The sequence below is a fragment of the Ursus americanus genome, chromosome 19 (genome assembly GCF_024610735.1).
Source record: "Ursus americanus isolate L20-20 chromosome 19, mUrsAme1.1.p, whole genome shotgun sequence".
Taxonomy (NCBI): Eukaryota; Metazoa; Chordata; class Mammalia; order Carnivora; family Ursidae; genus Ursus; species Ursus americanus.
Window position 1 is genome coordinate 35,829,831 of NC_142145.1, and position 24,264 is coordinate 35,854,094.

The following is a 24,264-nucleotide window of genomic DNA, read 5'->3' on the forward strand; positions in this document are numbered from 1 at the left end:
TAGAAAAGACTGGTGCTGGACGAACAGGTGAGGCTGTTCCCTGCGTCTTGGATCGGGCAACTCACTCACTCAGCCAGCGGTGACTGCTGGGGCAAGCCAGACCTGCTGCCTGGCCTCTGGGTCAGGAGCGCCAGCGAGCCTCTTGGATTCTGCTCTAAGTCATTGGCAGCCTGGAGCTGGGCTGGTGTTGGCTAAATGCTGGCTGACACTTCTGGAAGGCTCTCATTCAGAAACTGCCTGGAAGGAACAGGTCATGCTCTCTCCTGTTTGTTTTGAGCTTTAGAAAAGATAAAGCAAACGAGAAATAAAGAGATGGGTAAGAAGCACTTCCAGTCCTCTAAGAGCTTAGATGGCAGGAGACCAGTTAGCGCCCCCGAGTCACTGCCAGGCCACAGGATCCTTGATGCTCTGGAGGAGAGGGAAGGAAAAAAGGCAGAACAGTCTCTTAACCGCTATTAACAGGCCAGGTCTAAAGGGGCACAGGCTTTGGGAAAGCCAAAAACGAAAACACTTGGGTGCAAGCCACGGAACTACTACTCGCTACCTGGGTGACCGTGGGCCAGTTAATTAACTTAGTGCTTCGCTTTTCTGATCTGCAAAAAACTAATAGTTGTTCCTGTCTCACGGGGCTGCTGAGAGGCTTAAAAAAAGGGTTTAAAACTATTAGCCCTTAAAGTAGAAGCATTCCATACTGGATAATTCACGATTGGGTATGTTATTATGACAGTCTATCTGGGGAGCCACAATCGGGCCCAATGTGATCAAGCAGAAGGTCACCGAAACTATGCAGGGCGCTGGGCACACTGCCTTCTGTTCCTCGACTGCACAGTTTGAGGTGTTGGTGTTTTCTGTGTAACAAACCATCCCAAGATGTACTGGCATACAAAAACACCGGAGCAGAAGGCAGACACTTAACCACGTGCACCACCCAGGCTGCTGCTTTACCAAGTACAGCTTGATCCCTGCTCTAGTGAGCCCTTCCTCTAGATAAGTTTTATTGAGATACTCACAGAATTGTCTCACTTTCTGTCCTCACTTATTTGTGCAATCCAGCATCCTCCTCAAATACTCCCAAAGCCCAAATTCTACCGTAGCTCTTTCTAATACGCTCTTATGCAGATGCCCCACAGTTTCCCCTGGTGAACATTCTCTCTAGTATGATGAGTGTCAACCACAGGGGTGTTTCTGGTGGCCTTTGGCCACTTGCTTGTCATTATGAGCACTTTCTTTCTTTCTTTTTTTCTTTTTAAAGATTTTTATTTATTTGATATAGACAGAGAGAGAGACAGCCAGCGAGAGAGGAAACACAAGCAGGGGGAGTGGGAGAGGAAGAAGCAGGCTCCCAGCGGAGGAGCCCGATGTGGGACTCGATCCCAGAATGCCAGGATCATGCCCTGAGCCAAAGGCAGACGCTTAACAACTGAGCCACCCAGGCACCCCTATTATGAGCACTTTCAACACTTTCAGAGCTCCCCAGAGAAACAGAACCAATAGGATATACACATATCTTATTGACATATAAAAACAAACATTTATTTTAGAGATATGGTAGATAGATAGATAGATAGATAGATAGATAGATAGATAGATAGTAGACAGAGATTTATTATAAGGAACTGGCTCACATGATTATGGAAGATGACTAGTCCCAAGCTCTGTAGTCAGCAAGCTGAAGACTGGGAGATCTGATGGTGGAAGTCCGAGTCCAGAAGCCAGCAGCCAGCAGCCTGGATACCCAAAAGGAGCCAATGTTTCAAGTTTGAGTCAGATGGCAGAAGACTGATGTCCCAGCTCAAGGCAATCAGGCAGGAGATGTTTTTTCCCTTAGTCACGAGAGGTCAGCCTTTTTGTTCTATTCAGGCCTTCAACTGATTGGATGTTGCCCACCCCCATGGAGGGAGAGCCATCGGCTGAGCTGAAGGTGAATCTCATTCAAAAACACCTTACAGAATAATGTGTTTGACCAAATACCTGGGCATCCCCATGGCCTAGTCAAGCTGACACATAAAATTAGCAATCACACTGGGGTTTGATGTTGGCTGAAGGACTGAAGAAAGGCCTGGATAGAGCCAGCATGCTGCAGGTGAACAAACGGAAGCTGAAACAGGAAGGACCCAGTGTGACCGCTGCGGCCATATGCTTGTTGCCCTTGGCCCGGAGCACTGTGTTCCAATTTTCGAAAGCTCGTATTAGGGGAAGTTTGGTACAGGGCTCCAGTGAGAGGTGGAAGGAAGGAACATGCTGGGTTACAGCACTACCTGCTCAGCCAGGTAGACTTGGGGCCTTGGAGGCAAAGGGAGTCCCTAAGGACGAGAGCCAGAGGTGACTTTCTTAGGGGTTCTTTGCATAAATAGTCCACGCAATGGAAGGAGGTTAAAGAAAGTCACCTGGGAAATCTGGACAGGACATGGCCATGACCCAGGAGAGTTAAATTGTCCAACAGGGTGTATGCAGCCTGTATAGTAACACGGCATAGGTGGCCTGTGACTGGATAGCGCGCTCGGCTGGTCACAGACTTGCAATTCTCAACAGTTTTTAAACAAGGGGCCCCACATTTTTATTTTGTACTGGGTCCCACAAATGACGTAGCCTGTCCTGACCACGTGGTCTGCAGCCCTAAATGGGGACACCCATGCTAGATGCAGAGAGAGACTGATTTAGAATGGACCCCTATGTCCCCTCGGTCCAGATGTGGTCCCACCAAAGCACCTCCGGTCACTTCAGATCAGGCTGGGTTAGAACCTGGCAATTGAGGACCTGCGACTTTCTTTTTTTGTTCAGTTAAATTATCTCAGTAAATGGAAAAATAGAAATGACAGCCTCTCTCCCCCGAAACCTTAACACCTTGTGCGCGGCTGTCCTTCATGCTGAAGGTGGAGGAGGAAGAGGAGACGTGTGCTGAGGGTGGGGTGGAGCCAGGAAGTGGTCAGGGGATAGAGACTGCTGGGGAGGCTGGCTCCGGGAAGCCCAGGAGGGGAAATGTGTGGGTTGCTCTGACCTGCCAGGAATTCCATCACAATTTTCCACGTCTCCCCTTGTTACGTCTTTATATCCAGTGCGAGCCTTCAAGATGCAGGAAACAGCAACATTCAAGCGTTCTTGGAGACATTTTTAAGTACCGGGGTTTAAGCTAGTCGGTATTCTCTTACTTGGTCTTTTTGAATAGGCATGTTTTTTTCTGCTTGGCTTCATGACCGTATCGCAACAGTATTGCTTTGTACCAGTTTGACGGCGCGTGCTATCACGGATTGTTTTTCGCATGGTTTCTGTGTGAAACTGAATTCTGAGAGCCGACAAACCAACATGCACGTCTACTTTTGGAACACAACTTGTTTGTAAGCTGGGACTGTGCGTGTTTAAAATTAGCAGAATACTGTATTATTACAAAGTCCCAAAGAGAGTCACAAAGCAAGCACGCCCTAAATATATCTCTAGGAGAATTACAGAGGTAGCCAGTCTCCATCAGGCCCTCAGTAATGGGCAATGATGACGACAGGGGAAATTTTGGGTGCAGGGTGGCTTTATGCAGTCTTCAGAGTGTTTTTATCATTTAAGGCCACGAAATTTTATTTGACTCCATGCCAGTGGTGTGAGGTTGCTGGAACGAGCTCTGGTGTCTATTTTGATGGTAAGGAAAACCGAGGCCCCAGATAGAGATCCCCTGGCTGATCTAAAGGCCAAGGGTGTGTGCGAGCAGAAGGAGCCATGGTGCCCCTGTCAGTTTGGGAAGCCGAGGGTGCCTCCTTGCTCGGGCAGCCCTCTCCTTTACCATTCTGATCTCTGTTTTCTTCCTTTCTTTCTCCTTTCTTTCCTCCCTCCTCCCTTCCTCTCTTTTCTTTCCCTTTCTTTCTTTCTTACAAGGTTTTATTTATTTATTTGACAGACAGAGAACAAGCAGGGGGAGGGGCAGAGGGAGAAGGAGAGGGAGAAGCAGGCTCCCTGCTGAGCAGGGAACCCAATGTGGGGCTCGATCCCAGGACCCTGAGTTCATGACCTGAGCTGAAGGCAGCCACTTAACTGACTGAGCCACCCAGGCACCGCTGATCTCTGTTTTCATTTGCTCATTTTGTTTTTACTGGTGTGTCCAGACTGAGGGTTTCTGAAAGTAATCTCTACACACTTTTTCCTTCTTATATTTCCCTTTGCCCAGCTCCTTGTCTGAGCTGGGGTCAGCCCTGTCCTTACTTTCCCTTGGAAAGCAGGCAGCAGGCAGCTGAGTAGCGTGACCTCTAAGCCAGACTGAGTCTATCTTCCTAAAGTCTGTGCTCATAGGTCAGATCCAGATAGTCTGGAACAAACCGAAAGCAAGAAGGATTTCCCCGGGGAGGACAGGGTGTCCTGGGCCTGGAGAGAGTTGACCTATGTAGTAGGCTGAACCTGCAGGGGTGCAAACAAGAAATCCTTTATTTTGCCTTCTGTCTTTAAACATACGCATTGAATTTCCATTCCTGGCCCCTTGCTATCTCCGACTGACTTTTACTTTGAGGGTTGGAAGCATGCAGTGTCATTTAATTTAAAATGTCAACCCCGGAACGCCTGGGTGGCTCAGCCAGTTGAGCCTCCGACTCTTGATTTCAACCTGGGGTTGAGCCCCACATTGGGCTCCATGCTGGGCATGGAGACTGCTTGAGATTCTCTTCCTCTCCCTCTGCCTCTCCCATTCGTGCTCTCTCTCTAATAAATAAATCTTTAAAAAAAAAAGTCAACCCCTCCCAGATTGAATCCTAAATCTCTCCCGTCCTCTCAGATGGAAGCAGGGCAAGGAGGAAGGGGTGTGGCCAGTTTCTTTGCTCTGCCCCCCCAGCCCCCACACCCGTCTGCCTCAGAGGCAAGGAAAGGCCACCTCCCTCTTGAGTCACGGACAAGACTTCTCAGTGAGCTCTCCCATTGAATGTCTGTCCTCCTCTTTCATCTGGGTGTGGACTGAAGGCGGAGGGCCGGTTTAGCCTTCTCTCAGTTGGATATCCTTGAGGATGAGTGCATGGACGAAGGTGGAGGTACGGAGAGAGATCCCCGCACACAGGGCACTCTGTGGGGGCCTGAAAACAGAGACTTGCTCCAAACTGCGTGGCATCCTGCGTCCTCTGAGACGGGGCTGTGCCCTAAATCTCATCTTAGGAGAATTACAGAGGTAGCCACTCTCCTCGGGACTTGAGCCCTTCCCCAGAGAGGCAAGGCTGGCAACTGGAGGCCACAAGCCAGAGCCGGTGGTAGGGACAATGCCTTGTTCAGCACGGTGCTGTAAGCAATCTGGATGTCACTCCAGTCTGCTGTCAGCCCCGTGCTCTTTAGAGTCTGGCCCTAGAGGGCCCCACTCATGTCCACGCACCATCTGGAGCCTGGATGCCCGGAGCCTGGGACCCTGCTTGGAAACCCGGACCACGGGCTGCCTTGACCCACATGCCTGCTCCCTGAGGCGCCCTTGGAACAGATGCCGCAGAGAGACCCAGTCCCGAAGAGGCCATTTGGGGGCAGGGGATAGGAGCTGGTTCGCCTCACCACATACGTGCCCTGGTGCTTTGTAACCTGGGAAGGAGGCGGACATTCCAGCAGGGAGAGCTCACGTCCTTCACCAGCCAGGAAGACTAGGGTCTAGGAGCCAGCAATTAATTTATTGCTTAAAAAAAATAAAATCAATTGACTTCTTTGTATACTTGAGTTGCTGAGAGAAAAAAATGAAAAAGTAAAGGTAACAATTTACCAAGTTATCTTATTTCTTCTATCATCTTTCATCCATCCTTTCAAACATCTATTTTTGTGGTCACCTTCACCATTATTGACAGTCACTGCTTTTAACAAACGGATTTGTTTATCTGTTCATTAAAGCCAGGCACCTGCCACCTGCCTGTGATTGGGACTCAGGACAAAACCAAACAAACCACCAAAAGAAAAAAAAAAAGGGGGGGGGCACCTGCGTGGCTCAGTCAGTTGAGCATCCAACTCTTGATCTCAGCTCAGATCGTGATCTCAGGGTGGTGAGATCGAGCCCCATGTCAGGCTCTGCACAGGGCATAGAGCCTGCTGGAGATTCTCTCTCTCCCTCCACCCCATCCCCCACCCCTACCTCCCGCTCTAAAAAATAAAAATAAAAAGTCAAAAAGCCTCTCTGTCCTGGATGCATCCGAAGCCAGAGGAAGGAAAACATACGATTCTCAGAAACACACCCTGGCCACAAGCAGACACATCCTAAATCCTGGCCAATCTGCTTCTTGAACTGGAGGTATTTATTGAATAGAACCTCAGTGTGATGGGGTTGTACTGGCCCAACGGCCACTATCCCTGCACCCCCGACTTCCTGTCAGAGAGAGATGGGGGATGGAAAGCATTGAATCAGAACTGGTACCATCCTTCCTGGGCAACAGAGAGAGTCCCTGCTAAAGGCTCGTGGTGTGTGTATATGTGTATGTATGCGTGTGTGAGAGTGTGTGCATGTGTGTCTGTGTTATGGACGCACAGGTGTACGAGTAAGTACGTGCATGTTATGTGCAATGTGTGTGCATATGTGTGTGAAGGCGTGTGTGATATGTGAGTCTAGGTAGGCATGTATTTTGCTCATGGATGTGTATGTGTGCATGTGTGTATGAAAAATATGATGTCAAGCCTGGGGGAAGAGGTGGGTGGTGGAGAGCAAAATGCTTCTCAGTCCTGCGTCGCAAAAATGCAGCCTGGGGTGGGGCTGTGGGGGCGTTTTGGCCATTCGTGAAGACTGGATCCACACCAACAGGAGCGGCATTGTCTCTCTTTTTCGTGGGATCGGACCTGGTAGCCTCTGAGAACAGGAATGACCTTGAGCGGCCGACCAGTACTCCGACCAGTACTCCCAGAGAGCCTTGCTGGCCTGAGCACTATGCTGGCCGTAAAGCGCTGCAGGGAACCTGGGCGGAACCCTGGCTGAGAAGGGTTGCCTACTCAAGAGGCCTGCATGGAGAATCTCGAGTGCAAGGGGCCATGAACCCAGGGCAGGGAGAGAGGGGTCAGAAATCATTTGCAGGCTTCAAAAGGCTGCCACCCGATGAGGCAAAGGAACACTGGGGCTGCTGGAACCTTCAACTTTGCTCCTTGTTCATTGGGATACTATTTGAAACTGCCTGACTCATACATAATGTTAACACAATAACACCTGTCATAATGCTATGGGGGTTGGGCAGGGCTCTCCAAAATTTAGTGTTGTAGAATACAGAGTCAAGTTCCAAGGAAATAACCAAGTGGTCAGAGTGGCCTGTACAGCTGACAACTATTGAACCTGGCTGAGATTTATGCAGGGTGCATTCCTGGCTTGGGGGAGGGGTTAACATGTCCTCAGACACCTTGGCCTGGCAGAGGCTGGGGTGGGCGGGGTAGGCGGGGTGGGCAGGTGGCCTGGGAGGGGCAGAGAGCTCACTTCCTCACAGGCCCTTCTGTGGGATCACCATGATTTTCTGTGGGAGCTTCGGAGCTACCCCAAAGCCTGTGTCTATGAGAGACAATAAGATTCCACTTCCTGTTTGCTCCCTGAACTGTCACACGTCACCTTGTGGGAAGGGAGAAAGGAGCACACGTCTTTACAGAGACTGTTTTCCCTCCATGACACAAAACAAATGCAGCATCTGATTTCTGCAAGGCATATCATGGTATGGGAGGAAGTGAGTCACCCCGCTATCATGGGGTAGTCTGGTTCATAATTTGGTGACCCTGGTCAGGTGACCTGTGGGAAGGCCTGTGTGAGTCATTACTGGTGTCCCCTGCATGTCTTCTTCCAAGTGAGAGGTTGTCTCTTTACCTTTGCTGGGACATCATGAAATTAAGGACTCTAAAGCATAGTAGGTTCAGGGACAAGTGAGGGGAAGAGACCCACTGGTTACGTAGGGCTATAAGTCCCCTCCAAAAGACTAGGCAGAGGATGGATGAAAATGCATGTGACATGTTGGACACAGGTCCTGGCCTGCAAGATATGTCCAGGACATTGAATGCCTGAGGATTTTTGCAGGCTTGGTTCTCAGGCTGAACCTTGCCCTCCCCTACACACCATCTGGCTGAGCAGAGTGGAATGGAGTTGCTTATACTGGTGGCATAAAATCAAACTCAACTTCCCCTTACCCCTTCTGGAGAAAGACAGAAAGAGTTTAAGATTCCAATTTTTAAGATTCCCATTCCAAATTTCAAGTGCTATTTAAAACTCATTTCGAAACAACTTTGACAGTATTTCCTCCTTTTATAGTAATTTTACAATCTTAAGACTTTAATTAAAAGACCCTGAATAGCCAAAGTGATCTTGAGAAAGAAAAAGAAAGCTGGAGGCATCATACTTCTGATTTCAAACTATATTATAAAGCTACCATAATCAAAACTGTATAGCACTGGCATAAAAACAGATACTTAGATCAATGAAACAGAATAGACAGCCCGGAAATAAACCCACACACATATAGTCAATTAATTTTTGACAAAGGAGGCAGGAATACACAGTAGGAAAAAGGCAGTCTCTTCAACAAATGGGGTTAGGAAAACTGGACAGCCACATGCAAAAGAATGAGACTGGACCACTATCTTACACTGTACACAAAAATAAACTCAAAATGAAAGAAAGACTTGAGCATAAGACCTGAAACCATAAAACTCCTAGAAGAAAATATGGGTGATATCCTCCTTGACATTGTTCTTGGCAATGACTTTTTGGATTTGACAACAAAAGCAAAGGCAATAAGAGCAAAAATAAACAAGCGGGACCACATCAAACCAAAAAGCTTCCGCACATCACAGGAAGCCATCAACAAAATGGACTTTGTGGGCTTGTTTGGAGGTTCTAGCAGAGGAGCACCACTACTTGTATACCCTTGGCCCAAGAATGACCCTTCTCTATCAGGGAAGTTCCTCTGCTTCAGGAGGGATGCACATGGAGTGGTGAGGGAGGAAGGGAACACCTGCCCAGCCAGCCAAGTCAGCCAAATCAACCCTTGTGACCAATGGGATGACAGATGTCCCAGCCAGATTGCCCTCGCATCCACATCAACAAAATGAAAAGGCAACCTACAGAATTGGAGATAATGTTTGTAAATCGTATGTATCTGATAAGGGGTTAATATCCAAAATATAAAAAGAACTCACATAACCCAGTTAAAAAATGGGTAGAGGATCTTAATAGACATTTTTCCGAAGAAGACATACAGATGACAAATAGGTACATGGAAAGGTGCTCAGCATGACTCAGTATCAGGGAAATTCAAATCAAAACCACAATGAGTCCTCACTTTACACCTGTCAGAATGGCTATTACCAAAGAGATGAGAAAAAAACAAGTGTTGGTGAGGATGTGGAGAGACCAGAACCCTCATGCACTGTTGGTGGGAATGTAAATTGGCACAGCCACTATGGAAAAACAGTGTGGAGGTTCCTTCAAATATGAAAAATAGAACTACCCTATGATCCAGCAATTCTATTTCTGGCTGTTTATCTGAAGAAAACCAAAATGCTATCTTGAAAAGATATATACATCCCCGTGTTTGTTACAGCATTATTTACAATAGCCAAGATATGGAAACAATCCACCCATCAGTGGATGAATGGGAAAAGAAAATGTGGTGTGTACACACACACACACTAGATTATTATTCAGCCATAAAAAAAGGAAATGTTGCCATTTTTGATAACATGGATGGACCTTGAAGGCACATGCCAGGTGAAATAAGTCAGACAGAGAAAAGCAAATACCATATGATATCATTTTTTGAATCTAAAACCAAACCAAACCCCCAAAACCACAAAATCCCCCAAACTGAACTTGTAGATCCAGAGAACAGATGGGTGGTTGCCAGAAGCAGAGGGTGGGGTTTAGGCAAAATGGGTAAAGGGAGTCAAAAGGTATAAAGTTCTAGTTATAAAATAAGTCAGTCACGGGGATGTAATGTACAGCATGGTGACTATAGTTAATAATACTGTACAGCATGTTTGAAAGTTGCTAAGAGAGTAAATCTTAAAAGTTCTCACCATGAGAGAAAAAGTTTTATAACTATAGATAGTGACAGATGTTAACTAGACTTACTGGAGTAATCCTTTCACAATACATTCAAACATTGAGTGATTATGTCATACACTTAAAACTAATGCGATGTTATATGCAATTATACCTCAATAAAAAAATAAAATAGGAAAGAGAAAAAAAATACTTTAATCAATCCCAATATAGGATTTGCAGTTATAGGACACTGAGTTATGATCATTATGGGCCCATTGCATTAAATAGGTGATATATTTGAGATGCAACTGTCTTGAGTAAAATCAAAGGATTTTTTAATTGTGCTCCCATTTGAGTTGGTTGCTTTCCTTTGTTACGAGATTACTTCAAAGTGCATACACCCAAATGTGGTGTGACATTTTTTCAATCTGTCATTAGTTCTAAATGGGGATTTCAAACACTTTTCAAGGTCTATCAGCAGGAAATTGATGCAGGAAAGGTTTAGAAAGGTGTGGTTGGGTGTCAGGAAACCACAGAGAGGAGTGTGGCTCCCCAGAACTGTTATGGAAACCTGGAAGGAGAAGAGAAGAGGCATAGAGATGGCTTCCTTGAGAGGAACTGGATCCTCTGGTTGTGAGTTACAGCTTACTCAAAGTGACCTTGCCCAGAGGGAGCTAGGGAAATAAATACTCTGACCCCACTCTTCCCAACCCATTTCCTGCTGAGGCTCCCCATTGGCTGAACCCACGTGAGCACCAGAGGATGAGACAGAACTTGGTATGTCCATCTGGGTCAGCCCTCAGGTAGAAAGCAGGAGGAAGAGCAGAAGATAGCTCTGGAAGATCATTTGTCAGAGGAAGGTTTTCCAATTTTAGAGAGATATACCTGGAGTAGAGAATTGAGTGACCTCTCTTCAGGTGTGTAAAGTTTAAAGGGAATGGCATCTAAAGAAGAATTAAAACCTGAATGGTAAACTGAAGAGTTGTAAAAATGCAACATCAGACTTTTAAGGCTAAAGTGTTATTTTGTCCCCCAAACAGTTTGTAATGTAATAGAAACAAAAATATAATCCCATAAAATTCACATGCTCATAATGACAGTTAACCTGCCCTGTGATCTGGGTACCCACTGGAACTGGGGGTGGGTATGAGCTAAGTCCCTCTGACACTCAGGATGAGGGAGGTTCAAGATACCTGCTGTCTGTTACTCAATCCTAGGCTAACAGTTGGGCTGCAGATATTAGATAAGAAGGGGAAACTTTAGGGGGCGCCTGGGTGGCTCAGTCATTAAGTGTCTGCCTTTGGCTCAGGGCGTGATCCCGGCATTCTGGGATCGAGCCCCACATCAGGCTCCTCCGCTGGGAGGCTGCATCTTCCTCTCCCACTCCCCTGCTTGTGTTTCCTCTCTCGCTGGCTGTCTCTATCTCTGTTGAATAAATAAATAAAATTAAAAAAAAAAAAAGGAGAAACTTTAAAGGCACATGATTGAGCCAGCTTTCTCTGGGGCAAGAAGTGAAAACACGGAGTCTTCCCCAATGCTTCACTAGGGCCAGGCTCTGTGGCCAGGAGGGTTTCTGAGACTTGCTCTCTTTTTTGACTCCTGATGGCCAAGATGTGGTGTGACCTAATGCTGAGCCAGCCCAAGTTATGGCAACAGCCAAAGGGCGAGGAAGGCCACAGGGAAAGGCAGGATAAGGGAAGAGAAATCAAACAGCCAAGAGACCTGGGTCAACGCAGGACCACTAGCAGATTCAAAAAGACATCAAGATTATCTACAGAGAGAAGCAGGGGCCAGAAAAATGGGGAACTAGAAAATGGGGAGATGATATTTTGAGACTGTGGATTTGGGTGGTAAAGGTGTTTAACAACTGCTGATAGGTTGGTTTTGGATCATCAGAACAAATGCTCACTGCCCTTTGAAATACTAACTTTCCAATGGTGGAAATGACTTTCAACTCCCTCTTTATTTTTGAAATTAAGGTATACTTTATTAATGAGTTCTAAAGATTTTTTAAAAATAATATGTGATGAAGCAAAGTATGGTTTTAGAAACAACCCTCAAGCGTTTAATTCTGCTTGGGAGTGGAAGTGGATAGCATTCACTTGAAAATATATCTGAATTGGACCCTGGTGGATTTACAGGCCAAGGTCATGGGGGCCCAAGGAGTGAGTGAGTGAGTGGTGAGACCAAGAACCGAGGGAGCGTGACAATGTCAGGGCTGGAAAAATGGGCCCTGGGTCAGGTGAACTTGAGACCTGCTCCCTTCACTTGATGAAACGTAGGCAAAATGTTTCAGGTGTGGGAGGTATTATCTTTTCTCATACACGCGCTGAGAGCTTTTATTAAAAAATCAGGTCAGTTAATTTGTGAAGAGGAAAACCAAGCAATGTTTGGAAGGTATGCAGATCTGAGGTACAACATAGGCAATCATCTATGAGAGAAAATTGTATTTAAGAAGATATTCTCCCTGGTGTTTGTTTTCTAGGGGAGTGGTTGCTGAATGAGTAGGCAATTATGAAATTAGAAATTTCAATTAGAAATTAGAAATTCTTATTATGAAATTAGAAATTCTTTTTTTTAAAAAAGATTTTATTTATTTGACAGAGAGAGAGAGACAGCCAGCAAGAGAGGAAACACAAGCCAGGGGAGTGGGAGAGGAATAAGCAGGCTCCCAGGGAGCCCGATGCGGGGCTCGATCCCAGGACCCTGGGATCACATCCTGAGCTGAAGGCAGACGCTTAACAACTGAGCCACCCAGGTGCCCTGAAATTAGAAATTAGACTGAGCCACCCCAAGGTGCCTCCTTGGGCCCCCATGACCTTGGCCTGTAATACCTTGCTACAATGTCTAGGCTTAAATCAGTCAACCTCTTATCAGGTGTTCTGAGGCAATATAAGACAAGTAGTTTATAATCTAGTTAGAGAGCAACATGGAGGGATGAGAAATAACACAAGGCAGAATTTAATAAAAGACTTAATCGCGTAGTTCTGGCTGTCAGCATGACAAGAATTCAGAGCAAGTATCGTGTGGTGTTGACAGGTTCTCAAGAAGTTGGGAAAGACGCCAGCTGGGTCTGGAGGGATGGGGAGAATGTGAACAGTGCAGGAGAGAGAATATGCCATTTTGGGGGTGGGGGCCGTGGGACCACGGACTCAAAGAAAGGAATTCAAACCAAGTATACTGAGTGCAGGCCTGGCTGAGGGTCCTGAGTGACGGGTCTAAGGGGTCAGGGTCTGCGGGACCTGGAAACATCATTAAGCCGTCTGGAATAGTTAGTATTAACTCTCAGAAGCTATTGGTTTCTGAAATATTTGGGTCGCACGAGAAAGACACTCTTTGTGAATTCAGCCCCATCAGGTACCACCTGAGCGTCATTCAGACGCCAGCCCCATTCTTGCCAGAAGCTGGTGGGGATGAGCGAGAATAAGGACCCTGCCTGTTGCTGGTGAGGATGCTGATGCTAACAATAGCCACTGGGATTGGCAGTCGCTGATATTTCTCGGATTATAGTTTTTATTTTTTATTTTTATTTTTTTAAAAGATTTTATTTATTTATTTGACAGAGAGAGAGACAGCCAGCGAGAGAGGGAACACAAGCAGGGGGAGTGGGAGAGGAAGAAGCAGGCTCCCAGCAGAGGAGGGATCCCAGGACCCTGGGATCACGCCCTGAGCCAAAGGCAGACGCTTAATGACTGAGCCACCCAGGTGCCCCATTGGATTATAGTTTTTAAAAAATCACACTCAAGGAGCCTTAAAACAGCCACAGATAGCTTCTTCACTGGTGAATTCAACAAAATATTTGTGGAAGAAACAATACACAAATCTTCCAGAAAACTGAAGTGAAGGAAACAGTTCAAACCCAATCGATGAGGCCAGCATTACCCAAATACCAAAACCAGGCAAGGACACAAGAAAAGAAACTACAGACTAATATCTCTCATGAGCATAGATGTAAAAATTCTTTTTTTTTTTTAAAGATTTTATTTATTTATTTGACAGAGATAGAGACAGTCAGTGAGAGAGGGAACACAAGCAGGGGGAGTGGGAGAGGAAGAAGCAGGCTCATAGCCAAGGAGCCTGATGTGGGGCTCGATCCCAGAACGCCGGGATCATGCCCTGAGCCGAAGGCAGACGCTTAACCGCTGTGCCACCCAGGCGCCCCAGATGTAAAAATTCTTAACAACATTTAGCAAATTGTCCTGGATTGGGCTCCTTGCTCAGCAGAGAGCTGGCTTCCCCCTCTGCCTGCACTCTCCCTGCTTGTGCTCTCTCTCTCTCTGACAAATAAATAAAATATTTTTAAAAAACCCACAACATTTAGCAAATTGAATCCAACAATATACTGAAAGGATATTGCATCATAACCAAGTGGAATTTAACCCAAGAATTTAGGGTTGATTAAACATTCAAAAACCACTCAATCTAATTATCCATATTAAAGACTAAAAAACCACTGTATGATGTCCTTAATAGACACAGAACAAGCATTTCATAAAAACCTTGCCTCCATTCCTGACTAAAAACTCTCAGCAAACTAGCAATAGAAGGGGACTTCCTCAGCTTGAGAAATGGCGTCTGTGAGAAACCCACACTGACATCGCACTCAGGCGGTTGAAGATGAATGCTCCCCTGCTGTGATCAGGAGTAAGACGCGACGTCTGCTCTCACGCCGCCTGCTCAATGCCGCCCCGGAGGCCACGGGGAACTGCACTGGTTTGTTCCAGGCCGCCTTCGTTTGGCCAGTTCTCCTGCATACCTTGCATGGTTTTGAGGAGCTGTGTCACTTCTAAACAGGTGACAGTTGTGGCTTTGGGGGTGGAGTTGGTCTAAGGTGTGGATCTTTACAAAAATAGTGAAGAATAAAACACTGTTTTGATACTGTTTAGTTGTGATTTAAAAAAATCCAAAAAGAATGAACGACTGGTAATTGCCTTAGCTCCTTACTAACCAAGCCCTAATGGCTCCATATCTGAACCTCTTCCTGGCTTTGGGAACCCCGTCCCTCTACAAAAGCTGAAAATGCCAGATCCTCGTTCTCGGAGTCTCCCTTGCTGCTAGGGCCTGAGCCTAGGTCATGGGCTTCATCCACCCACCGGCCCAGCCCAGATTCTGATGCAGGAGGGCATTGCAGGCAAGTGGCGGGCGGAGATGGTGACAGCCACCTGCCCTGCCCAGCCATAGAGGACATAGGGGTGTGTGCTGCTGAGCAGTGAGGGGGCTGGCCCACAGTGACCCAAGCAATGCGTTGCCCTTGCTTCCTTCTGGACTCCGACTATTCTGCCAGCTCCGTCCTGCTGCCTGAGTGAAGTAACACCACTGTGGGGCCAGAACTCCTCTTGCCAATGTCTCTCGGTCATTTCCCACCTGCCCTTCCTAAGCCTTCAGCTGGTCAGTGTCCTTGCTCCAATTTGAGCCCAGCATTTGAAGCAGTGTGTCCATGGCACACACGTCTAAGTCTGTGGTTTAGCGTCCATCCAGAGCTGGGCCTGGGCCTAGCCCAGGAAGATGCCAGAAAGCATGTGAACAAAGCACTTCTCAAATAGCAGTGTGGATGTGGGCATATGAACACCATGAAATATTACATACACATTTTTAAATGGCATAGGTCCAATCTCAATTCATAGAATTTCATAAAATGGCCAAGACTTTTATAGATGGAAGTGGTCTTAAATCAGCATCGCCTCAAACTGAGGACGTCAGGGACCAGAACACCTGCAGGCTTCACCTGGGGTCTCACTTGGGTGTGACTGCTGCCATGCTCCACTGCTCCTTCCCTTGCTAAGGACGTTTATTTGACAAACACAGGTATATTATCAAGTTCAATAAAAGGTTTCTTGATCATTTGAAATAACCAGAACTCTCATTAGCTGCTGGTGGGAGTGTAAATTGGTACCATCACTTACCAAAACTATTTGGCAGTGTCTACTAAGCCATACCCTAGGACCCAGCAATTCCATTCCTGGTATAATCCAATAGAAATGTGCACATATGTGCACCAAAAGATATGTACAATGTTCGTAGCAGCTTCATTCAGCAGAGCCAAAGTGCCCTGGAGACAAGCTGAGGGTCCAGCAGCACAATGAATACAGGTGGCACGTCCACACCCTGGGAACCCACACAGCAATGAGAACAAAGCGCTGCTACTGGACACAAAGATGAATGTCGCCAAAGGAGAGAGACTCAACAGAGATACAGTGAGCACGACTGCATTTACGAACACTTCGGGACGAATCTCAGGTGTGAGAAGCCAGGACAGTGGTACACTTTGGGGAGTAGAAGGGATCGGCGATGGGCATAAAACAGGGGCTTTTAAGGTGCCAATCATGTTCTGTCTCTTTTTTTTTTTTTTTTTAAGATTTTATTTATTTATTCAACAGAGATAGAGACAGCCAGTGAGAGAGGGAACACAAGCAGGGGGAGTGGGAGAGGAAGAAGCAGGCTCCTAGCAGAGGAGCCTGATGTGGGGCTCGATCCCATAACGCCAGGATCACGCCCTGAGCTGAAGGCAGGCGCTTAACCGCAGTGCCACCCAGGCGCCCCCATGTTCTGTCTCTTGTCCTGGATTACCAATGTGTTTACTTTGTAAAAATTGACTGTACACTTACAATTCTTATACTTTCTGTGTGTGAGTTATGCTTTAATAAAATATTTTTTAAATGTCTGAATGCTTAGGTAAACAAGATCAGTGATTTTATTCTGCAGTAAGGAAACTGAGGCCCAAAAGATACAAGACTTAAAGACAAAGCCCTTAATCCGTCAGACTGAATCTTCCAAAGTCCACACACGAAAGCACATGACCTTGGTCCCTGGATGCCCACTCTGGCCCCACCAGGGGCCCTCCTCACTCACAGACAACTGTAATGATTTTAGACATCTAATACATTTGCAGATCCATCACTGTAGTCCACACCATATTAGAAAGAGAAAGTCTTCTAAGTATATGCATGTGCTGGGTGAGATGTCTAAAGCCAACTCTTTAATGGTGGAAATGAAAATCAGAGGGCAAGAACTCAAACTGCCTTAGTATAGGGAAAATGCCTCAAACACCAGTTTCGGGTTTTTGTTAAAGATTTATTTATTAGAGAGAGAGAAAGAGTGTGGTGCGTGAAGGGGCAGAAGGAGAGAGAGAATCTTAAGCAGGCCCCACACTGAGTGTGGAGGCCAACGCTGGTCTCAATCTCACGACCCTGAGATCATGACCTGAGCCGAAATCCAGAGTCAGACGCTTAACCAACTAAGCCACCCAGGCACCCACCTCACACACCAGTTATAACTCATGAGAACTTGCTTGTATCAGAGCAGAGTACAAATGTTCAGATGTTTAATTCACTCATGATTCCCAATCCTTATGAAAAGTTCAGATTCTTAGTGCACATAGGTGGAACCAGATAGAACATTTCAGAAAAAGCTCCACAAGAGTTGGGGAGTTGCTAACACAAGAGGCCAGAAGCCACCTCTGCACACAGGTCCAGCAATTGGGCTCAAAGGAGCCACGGCAGGACTGAAGCCAGGCTGGGGTGGGGAGTGGCCCCCAAAGAGCCCTGAGAGATGCGGGATGGAGGGCAGGGCAGGTGGGCTTGGTCAGAACCCATCCACGTGCCCCAGTGAGAATTAAAGACAAGGCAGAGATCAGTCATAGTGCATCAGAGGTAGCTGGAGACTTTGTTTTAAAAAGATTTTTATTTATTTATTTGAGAGAGAAGAGAGAGAGAGAACTAAAGGAGGGAAGGACAGAGGGAGGGACAAACACACTCCCCACTGAGCAGGGAGCCTGATGCGGGGCTCGATCCCAGGACCCCAGGATCATGACCCAAGCAAAGCCAGATGCTTAACCAACTAAGCCACCCAGGCGCCCCATAAGTAGTTTGAGACTTTATAGAATGAATGGTTTTCTAAGGAACTGCGAGCACAATCACAGGTTCCATTTCTTGGTCTTTGAAACAATAGCAGGCGGCAGCCTCATCAGCAAGCCTGGCTTCCCTGGATAAGGCGCAGGGGTGGGGGGTATAGGGGGGCGGCTCCTGCACCCACAGGCCTCTGGTCCTCTCCACTGTACTAGCAGGGAAGAAGGTGGCTGACACTCTCCTTTTGCTCAGAATAGGTGTCCCTTACTTGTCTGGCCAGGCCCTCTTCTGGCCCCGGCCCCTGTCCCCAGGGCTGAGGCACATTCTGGGAGCCGGACTGGTTGCTTCACCTGCCTTGGGGCAGGAGCAATGTCTTCTGAGGACATGGAGTGAAGGGCACAGTGGAGGAAGTCTCAGCTTCTCAGAGTCTTTGGAGGATTTCTTTTTGAGCTTAGAAAATGAACATCTCTGAGCCTCCATGCCACCTCTGTCTTATTCCACAAGGCAACTGTCCCCAAGGCTTTTTGGACTGACTTTTTCCAGTACTTTCTCAAAGTGCAAGTACAGTTGGTGGAAACATAATGTCATGGGAGAATAAAAACAAACAGAAATCAACAACATGGCAGCAGAGTTAGGAACCATGGTATGGGGAGGAAAAATCAAAGCAGGCTGACAATTTAAGCAGGCAGGTGTTGTCATAGCATGGGGATTAGCAAATTTGAGGTTTAGGGAGAGCAAAATAGGGAGGGAATCTCAGAGATGGGAGAATTATAGTAATTACAATTGTTTTCTTTCTCTATGGTATGCACAGAGTGTTAAAATAATAATTCATTTTAAGTAACAGGTAGGACCTCTGTTGAGGGAGGAGGGAAGGACTAGTGCTCAGGGGGGGCCAGGTTCACTAGCGTGGGTTACACGGACGAGGAAAATACTATCCTGGGAGTGTGATCCTGGGACTCAGAATTAAAGGTAAGCACCCCACTATTTAAGAAAACCTTTGTCAGCCTTTTGGGGCCATATTTGTAATGTTAAATTAGTGTTTACATAACAGGCCTGGACTTAAGAAGTAATTCCAGCAACCATAAGGGCCCTTGAAACTACTTTCCCTCATTCAGACTTGGCAAAACAGTATTAACTGTTAGGGCTCAAACAGTTTTCACACTACGGAGAGGAGATTGTGTGAGCCTTGGTCCACTGGGTGTGGCTGTGTAACAGGCACAGAACCTGAGTCAAAGGGTTGCTGTTCACACGGTGGTGATGGTAAAGGTGCGACCTGCCCCCGAGGACGCAGGCAGCCATGGCAGGCCCTCGGCACTGCCAGCAAGTTTCTCACAGCCTCCTTCCCTGCCCTTTCTCATGAAACTGGTAAACACTGGCTTTTCCAAAGTCTCCTATAACTTTCCCAAGCCTCTGCCCCTGTCCCTTCACCTAGGAGGTGACACTACCTACCCTTCACTGAGAAAACCCAGGCTGAGAGATGGAAATTACAGGAATTTCCTGCTACCCCCTCCAGAAATGGGTCTCTACCTCCCCGCCCTTTCCCTCCTCCCTCAGCTTCACGGGAAGCTGGAGCTCTCTTCCCCTCACTTGTGCTCCTTATCAGGACTGCCTTCTGACTAGGACTTCAGTAAAGGTGAATCCCTGGACCACACTTCTGCACTGAGCAAGGAGTCTATGCAGACAGGGATATGTACCCACCTGGGTCCATGCCACCCCTCTTGTAGGACATGCTGTGGGTGCTGGAGATCCCAGAAGCTCCTGTCCAAATGGCCCTGTGGGCTGTTTCCCTGGGCCCAATGTGTATACCCCCAGGCCCAAGGTATGGTAAAGAGGAAGCTGTTTACGAGGGTGGGGGAGAGGATGGATGACGTTGAATATCTGGGTTGGGGTTTCCACACGGCTGCACATGATGCCTCAGGGTGCCCAGTGGAGTAAGGGCTGAAAGGGAGCAGGTTAGGCGCTCCCCACGTGACCACCTCTGGAGCAGGACTCCAAGCACTCTGAGAATACTACGTCCAACTCTGGCCTTCTGAGTTATGAAGGTATGTTTGCCAAGATAGAAGGGTTGAATGCATTCTGTTTTACAGTCTAGCAGCTTGATTTGTACACTTAAATCTCAGGATATATGGTATGTAGGCCTCTATGTGTATTCCTGCCCCAGACCCTGCAAAGTTAGGGTCAGGCCTATTCTCAATCATTCATTTTTCCCTGCTTTTAAATATTTCCATGCAACTGTCAGGGGAAAAATAAGCAAATAACTCTGTGAACAAAGGTCCCTCCCTCCCAGCCCCCACTGCCTGGACTCTCTCCTTCTAGACAATGACTGTTTAAATAATGAGACACTCAGCAGATCATCCCCGAATGCGCGAAATATAGCGACGAAGAAGAAACTGTCTCTGCCCAAATGTTCCTACAACCCACAGGCACTTACCTTACTGGCCAATCTGTGATGAAGGAGTGTGTCCCCACAGGTCAGAAAATGCACCGCATGCTCTGCTGCCTCTTGCGGATGCTGGGAGGCAGGGAGCTGGAGGGTCTTGGCAGTAGCCTCAAGGTGTTTTCACCCCACCAAGGAGGCCCGTATCGACTGGAGCAGCCAACGTTCATACAGTGAGCAGTGACTATCACACTTGACACCAGTTACCAAGGGAAGATGGGCAGTGCGTCTTCCATCCGGTAGCGTGAGCCCAGATACCCGCCTTGTTTCCTGAGATTTTCGAGATGGTAACGTTTGTGCATGAAACGACATGGGAGAGCTTAACAAGTATACTATTCGTTTTTAATCATTAAGTCTTAACAGGGTCAAGACTGCGGGTGAGGCTGCTTCAGTGGCAGGTCCTGGGGGGGCATTCGCACTCCAGGGGAGGCTCTGGCAGCTCTTGCCAAAGGAAGAGTGCCACCGCTGAGGGACACGGGAGCAGCGGGTGCCAGCAAGGAGGCCAGAGAGGTGTCCCACTGCAGCAGAGGTGAGACGCGCCCCGCACATTCTCAGGAGCAACCAGGGAGGGGACTTGGGGAAGGCCCTGCCTCAACGCGCAAGCCAGCCGAACGGGGGTCATCGGTGTTCATTTATCTTGAGCAGTAGGCACGGGAGCGTGAGTGACTTGTTACATGTTACAGTTACACGTAGCTGATGCGCGGGGTCCCCAGGAGTGCCAACGCTGCCGTGCCAGGTGCTGCCGAGACGGACACAGGAGGGGATTCTCCCCAGCCCACGGCTGCCGCTCCCGAGTGGCCGTCTTCCCACTTTCTTCTCGCTCTCCTTGCTGTTATTTTCAGCCGGTGCTCTGCCACTCAGCCCTCTGTGACTCTGGCAACTGCCCACAGGGGGTTTTGTTCAGCCAAGAAGACCAATCGAGGGGCTCGTAGGCGGCTCAGTTGGTTAAGCATCTGCCTTCGGCTCAGGTCATGATCCCGGGGTTCTGGGATCGAGCCCTCCATCAAGCTTCCAGCTCAGGGGGGAGCCTGCTTCTCCCTCTCCCTCTGCTGCTCCCTCTGCTTGTGCTCTCTCTCTCTCTGTGAAAGAAATAAATATAATCTTAAAAAAAAATAAAAAGAAGACAAATCGAATGTCTCTTTTCCTGTATGACCTTGTCTCTGTCCTCAGGGCTTGGCAAAGAACACATAATCAACAGGTCCTAGATGACCGGCACTGAAAGAAACACAGAACAAGGGCGTTTAAACAGAATGGAGGGGTAAGGGAGGCTGAATAAAATAGCACGTCAGCCAAGACAGAGGGGTGGGTGGAAGTAAATGAGACAGAGGTGGGCCGCTAGGGGAGAAAAGCAGCTTCCAGGCCTGAGCAGGAGCGGTCTGTGTCAAGGCCCTGAGGGAGGAGGGAGCACAGCGGGCCTGTGGAACTGAACAAAGTGAAAACTGAACTGGAATGTGGAGAGCCGGGCCAGAGGCAAGGCTGGAGAGATGGATGGGCGGGTCTCCGAAGACCTCTGGAACCATGTTATGGACACTGGACTTCATTCTAGGAGACATGAAAAGCCACTGAAGGGGTTTAAGTAGAGGGCATGATCTAAACATACATATCTGTATTGTCAAAGAAGCCACTGGGAACCGCTAATGGTGACTGGGTTGGAGGGACTGGAGGTGGAAGCGAGACAATAAAGGTGATGTGGGAATCTGAGAGATAGAGGAAGACTGGCGTGGGTTACGTCCTGGAGGTGGATGAAGTGGGGAGGCAAAGGTGACTCCCAGGTTTCTGGTTTGCACAACTGGTGTATAATGGTGGCATTTACTGTTAGGAAAGATGGAGGAGGAGCACACTTTAGAGGATCAAGATGGATGATGAATTCTGTTTCTGCCATGCTGGGCGTGAGATCCTGTAAGCATTCTGAGTTTATATCTGGGTGGGGGATTTTATATCTGGGTGGGGGATTTTATATCTGGGTATGCATCTTTGGAGGAAGACCCAGGTAACAGAAGCCGATCTGAAAGTGGTCTGCATTTGGATGGTACCTGAAGCTCGATGAGTTGGAGAAACAGCTGGGAAAGTGCAGACTGAGGACGGCAGAGAGGCTTTGACCAAGCATCGAGAACTCTCAGTGTCTAAGGAGTGAGGAGAGAGACCTTAGCTCATCATTAGATTCACCTGGGAAACGTTAGCAACAAGTATCTGTTAGGGGAATAGGACCATATAACCTGTATTTTGAAAAACGTGTAGTAGGACTAGGACCCACTTGATAGAAGATGACAACTGTAAAAGGGGACAGGTGGTTAAGAGAGTGGAGAATAAGAGGATGGTGGCCTTCCAGATCCCAAGGGAAGGGCTTCAGGAAGAAGGGCTCAGACAAGATCAGGACTGAATTTACCAACGGGAAGCCAGATGGTGGTGTATCCACCTGCCTGACTCCTTAAAAGTAGGGAACTGGTATTTGAACTCGACAAACATTTACCAAGGGATTACAGGAAGGAGCCCAGCAGAGCTTCTGGTGCTCAAAGCTCTCAGAGAAGGGTGCATAGGGTGGGGACAGGTGAGGAACAGGAGGGGGGGGTGCACTAGATGGCAGAAAACTTTGTGCTGGAAGTAGCATTTGAACGGAGGCAAAGGAGCTAAGAAGTCCTGGAGACAAAATAATGAAAGTGAAAGTATGATGAGTTAGAGTCACATCCAGTTTAGGAAATAGTTAGTCCCTGGCTGGAGCACAGGGGATTAAGTGTTGGGAATGAAGAAGAAGGGGGCGGGGGGGGGGGTGAGCCCAGTTATAAGCCAAGGTAAAAATTCTTTGGATTTCAAGGTAAAAGGGCCTTGAAGAATACAAGAAAACAGCATGATTTGATTTGTGATTCAAATAGCCCATTGTGGCAGCCAGTGTGAAGGGTGGCTTGGGGTCAGGGAGGATTAGGAAAAGATGGAAGCCCAAACTTCCCTCAGGAGGCTGTTGCAGGGATCCAGATGAAGGGGGATGGAATCATGAGGGTAGGAGTAAAGGGGAGAAGTGAGCTGAGGGCGGTGGGGTACTAGAGAGGGGCGCCTTGGGTTAACACCTGGTTTCTGGCTTAGGTGACCAATTGATTGGAGGTGTCAGTCACTGAGATAAAAAATAAGGAAGACTAGATTTAGATGAAGATAGGGTGGCTCCTGGGGCATCAGAGAGGACATTTCAACACTGGTAAGTCATTCCTACCAAAGGAGGAAAGGAGAAAGATGCAACATTATTGCTAGTTTCCCTAACTATTCTCTCTCCTCTAAGTTTTCTGCAGCCTGTTTCCTTCAAATATCCATATTCATAAACACACCTGTCCTGTTTTAGAACACAGTTACTTCAACTAGTTACTGCAGGGGATTTGTTCATTTATGAATTACTTCATTAAGGACAAAGCAAAATTTGTTCCAAACTTGCAGGGTAGTATCACCCGGAAAAGGTAAGTGAACAAAACATAACTGGCCTTCACCTCATAGAACTTACATACTGTCAGGAGCCAAAAAAGACATTAACCAACTTATTACAACCATGTGGTATGTGGCAAGTAACAACGGGGCGGGGGGCGGGGAGAGGGTGTCCCATCGAAGTTCATAATTAGGTTTAGTAGATCCGTGAATTCCCTGAAATCCACATGTAAAATTTTGTCTACACCTGCATACATTTGGTGAGGGCGGGGAGGGGCTTACATGCTCCAAGGAGTTCTGGGGCTCGCTCCTAAAAGGTTAAGAACCTCTCTTCAAGTCCATTTGGACTCCCAGCCAATATACACAGACTTGTTCCGCATGCGAAGGCAGCGACCACGGGGAGAGCCAGCAGCTTGGCAGTCTGTTCAATCCACTCAGAACAACCCTAACTTTACTTAGACATTAAAAGTGATCAGTCTTCTGACTTAACGTGAGAAAAGACAACACGGTTATTAATTTTTAAAAGAACCCAGTGTTTGAAAAAAATCACAAGATGTTCTGTTCCTCAGTCACGACGAATTTCCTAGCACGTGCCCAGGTTCAGAGCGCCTGAGTAACAGGACACGGCCTGGCTGACACGCTCCCGC

At 47.5% G+C, this 24,264-nt stretch overlaps 1 long non-coding RNA gene across 1 annotated transcript; it reads right to left on the minus strand.

Moving 5' to 3' along the window:
- Positions 1-1,577: 1,577 nt before the first annotated feature.
- LOC148108490 (uncharacterized) lies at positions 1,578-24,199 on the minus strand. Its single transcript, XR_015727714.1, has 3 exons — positions 23,900-24,199; positions 20,207-21,291; positions 1,578-1,727 (listed from the first exon to the last, which is right to left on the minus strand). It is a non-coding gene; the product is annotated as an uncharacterized LOC148108490 (long non-coding RNA).
- Between the last annotated feature and the right edge of the window lie 65 nt (positions 24,200-24,264).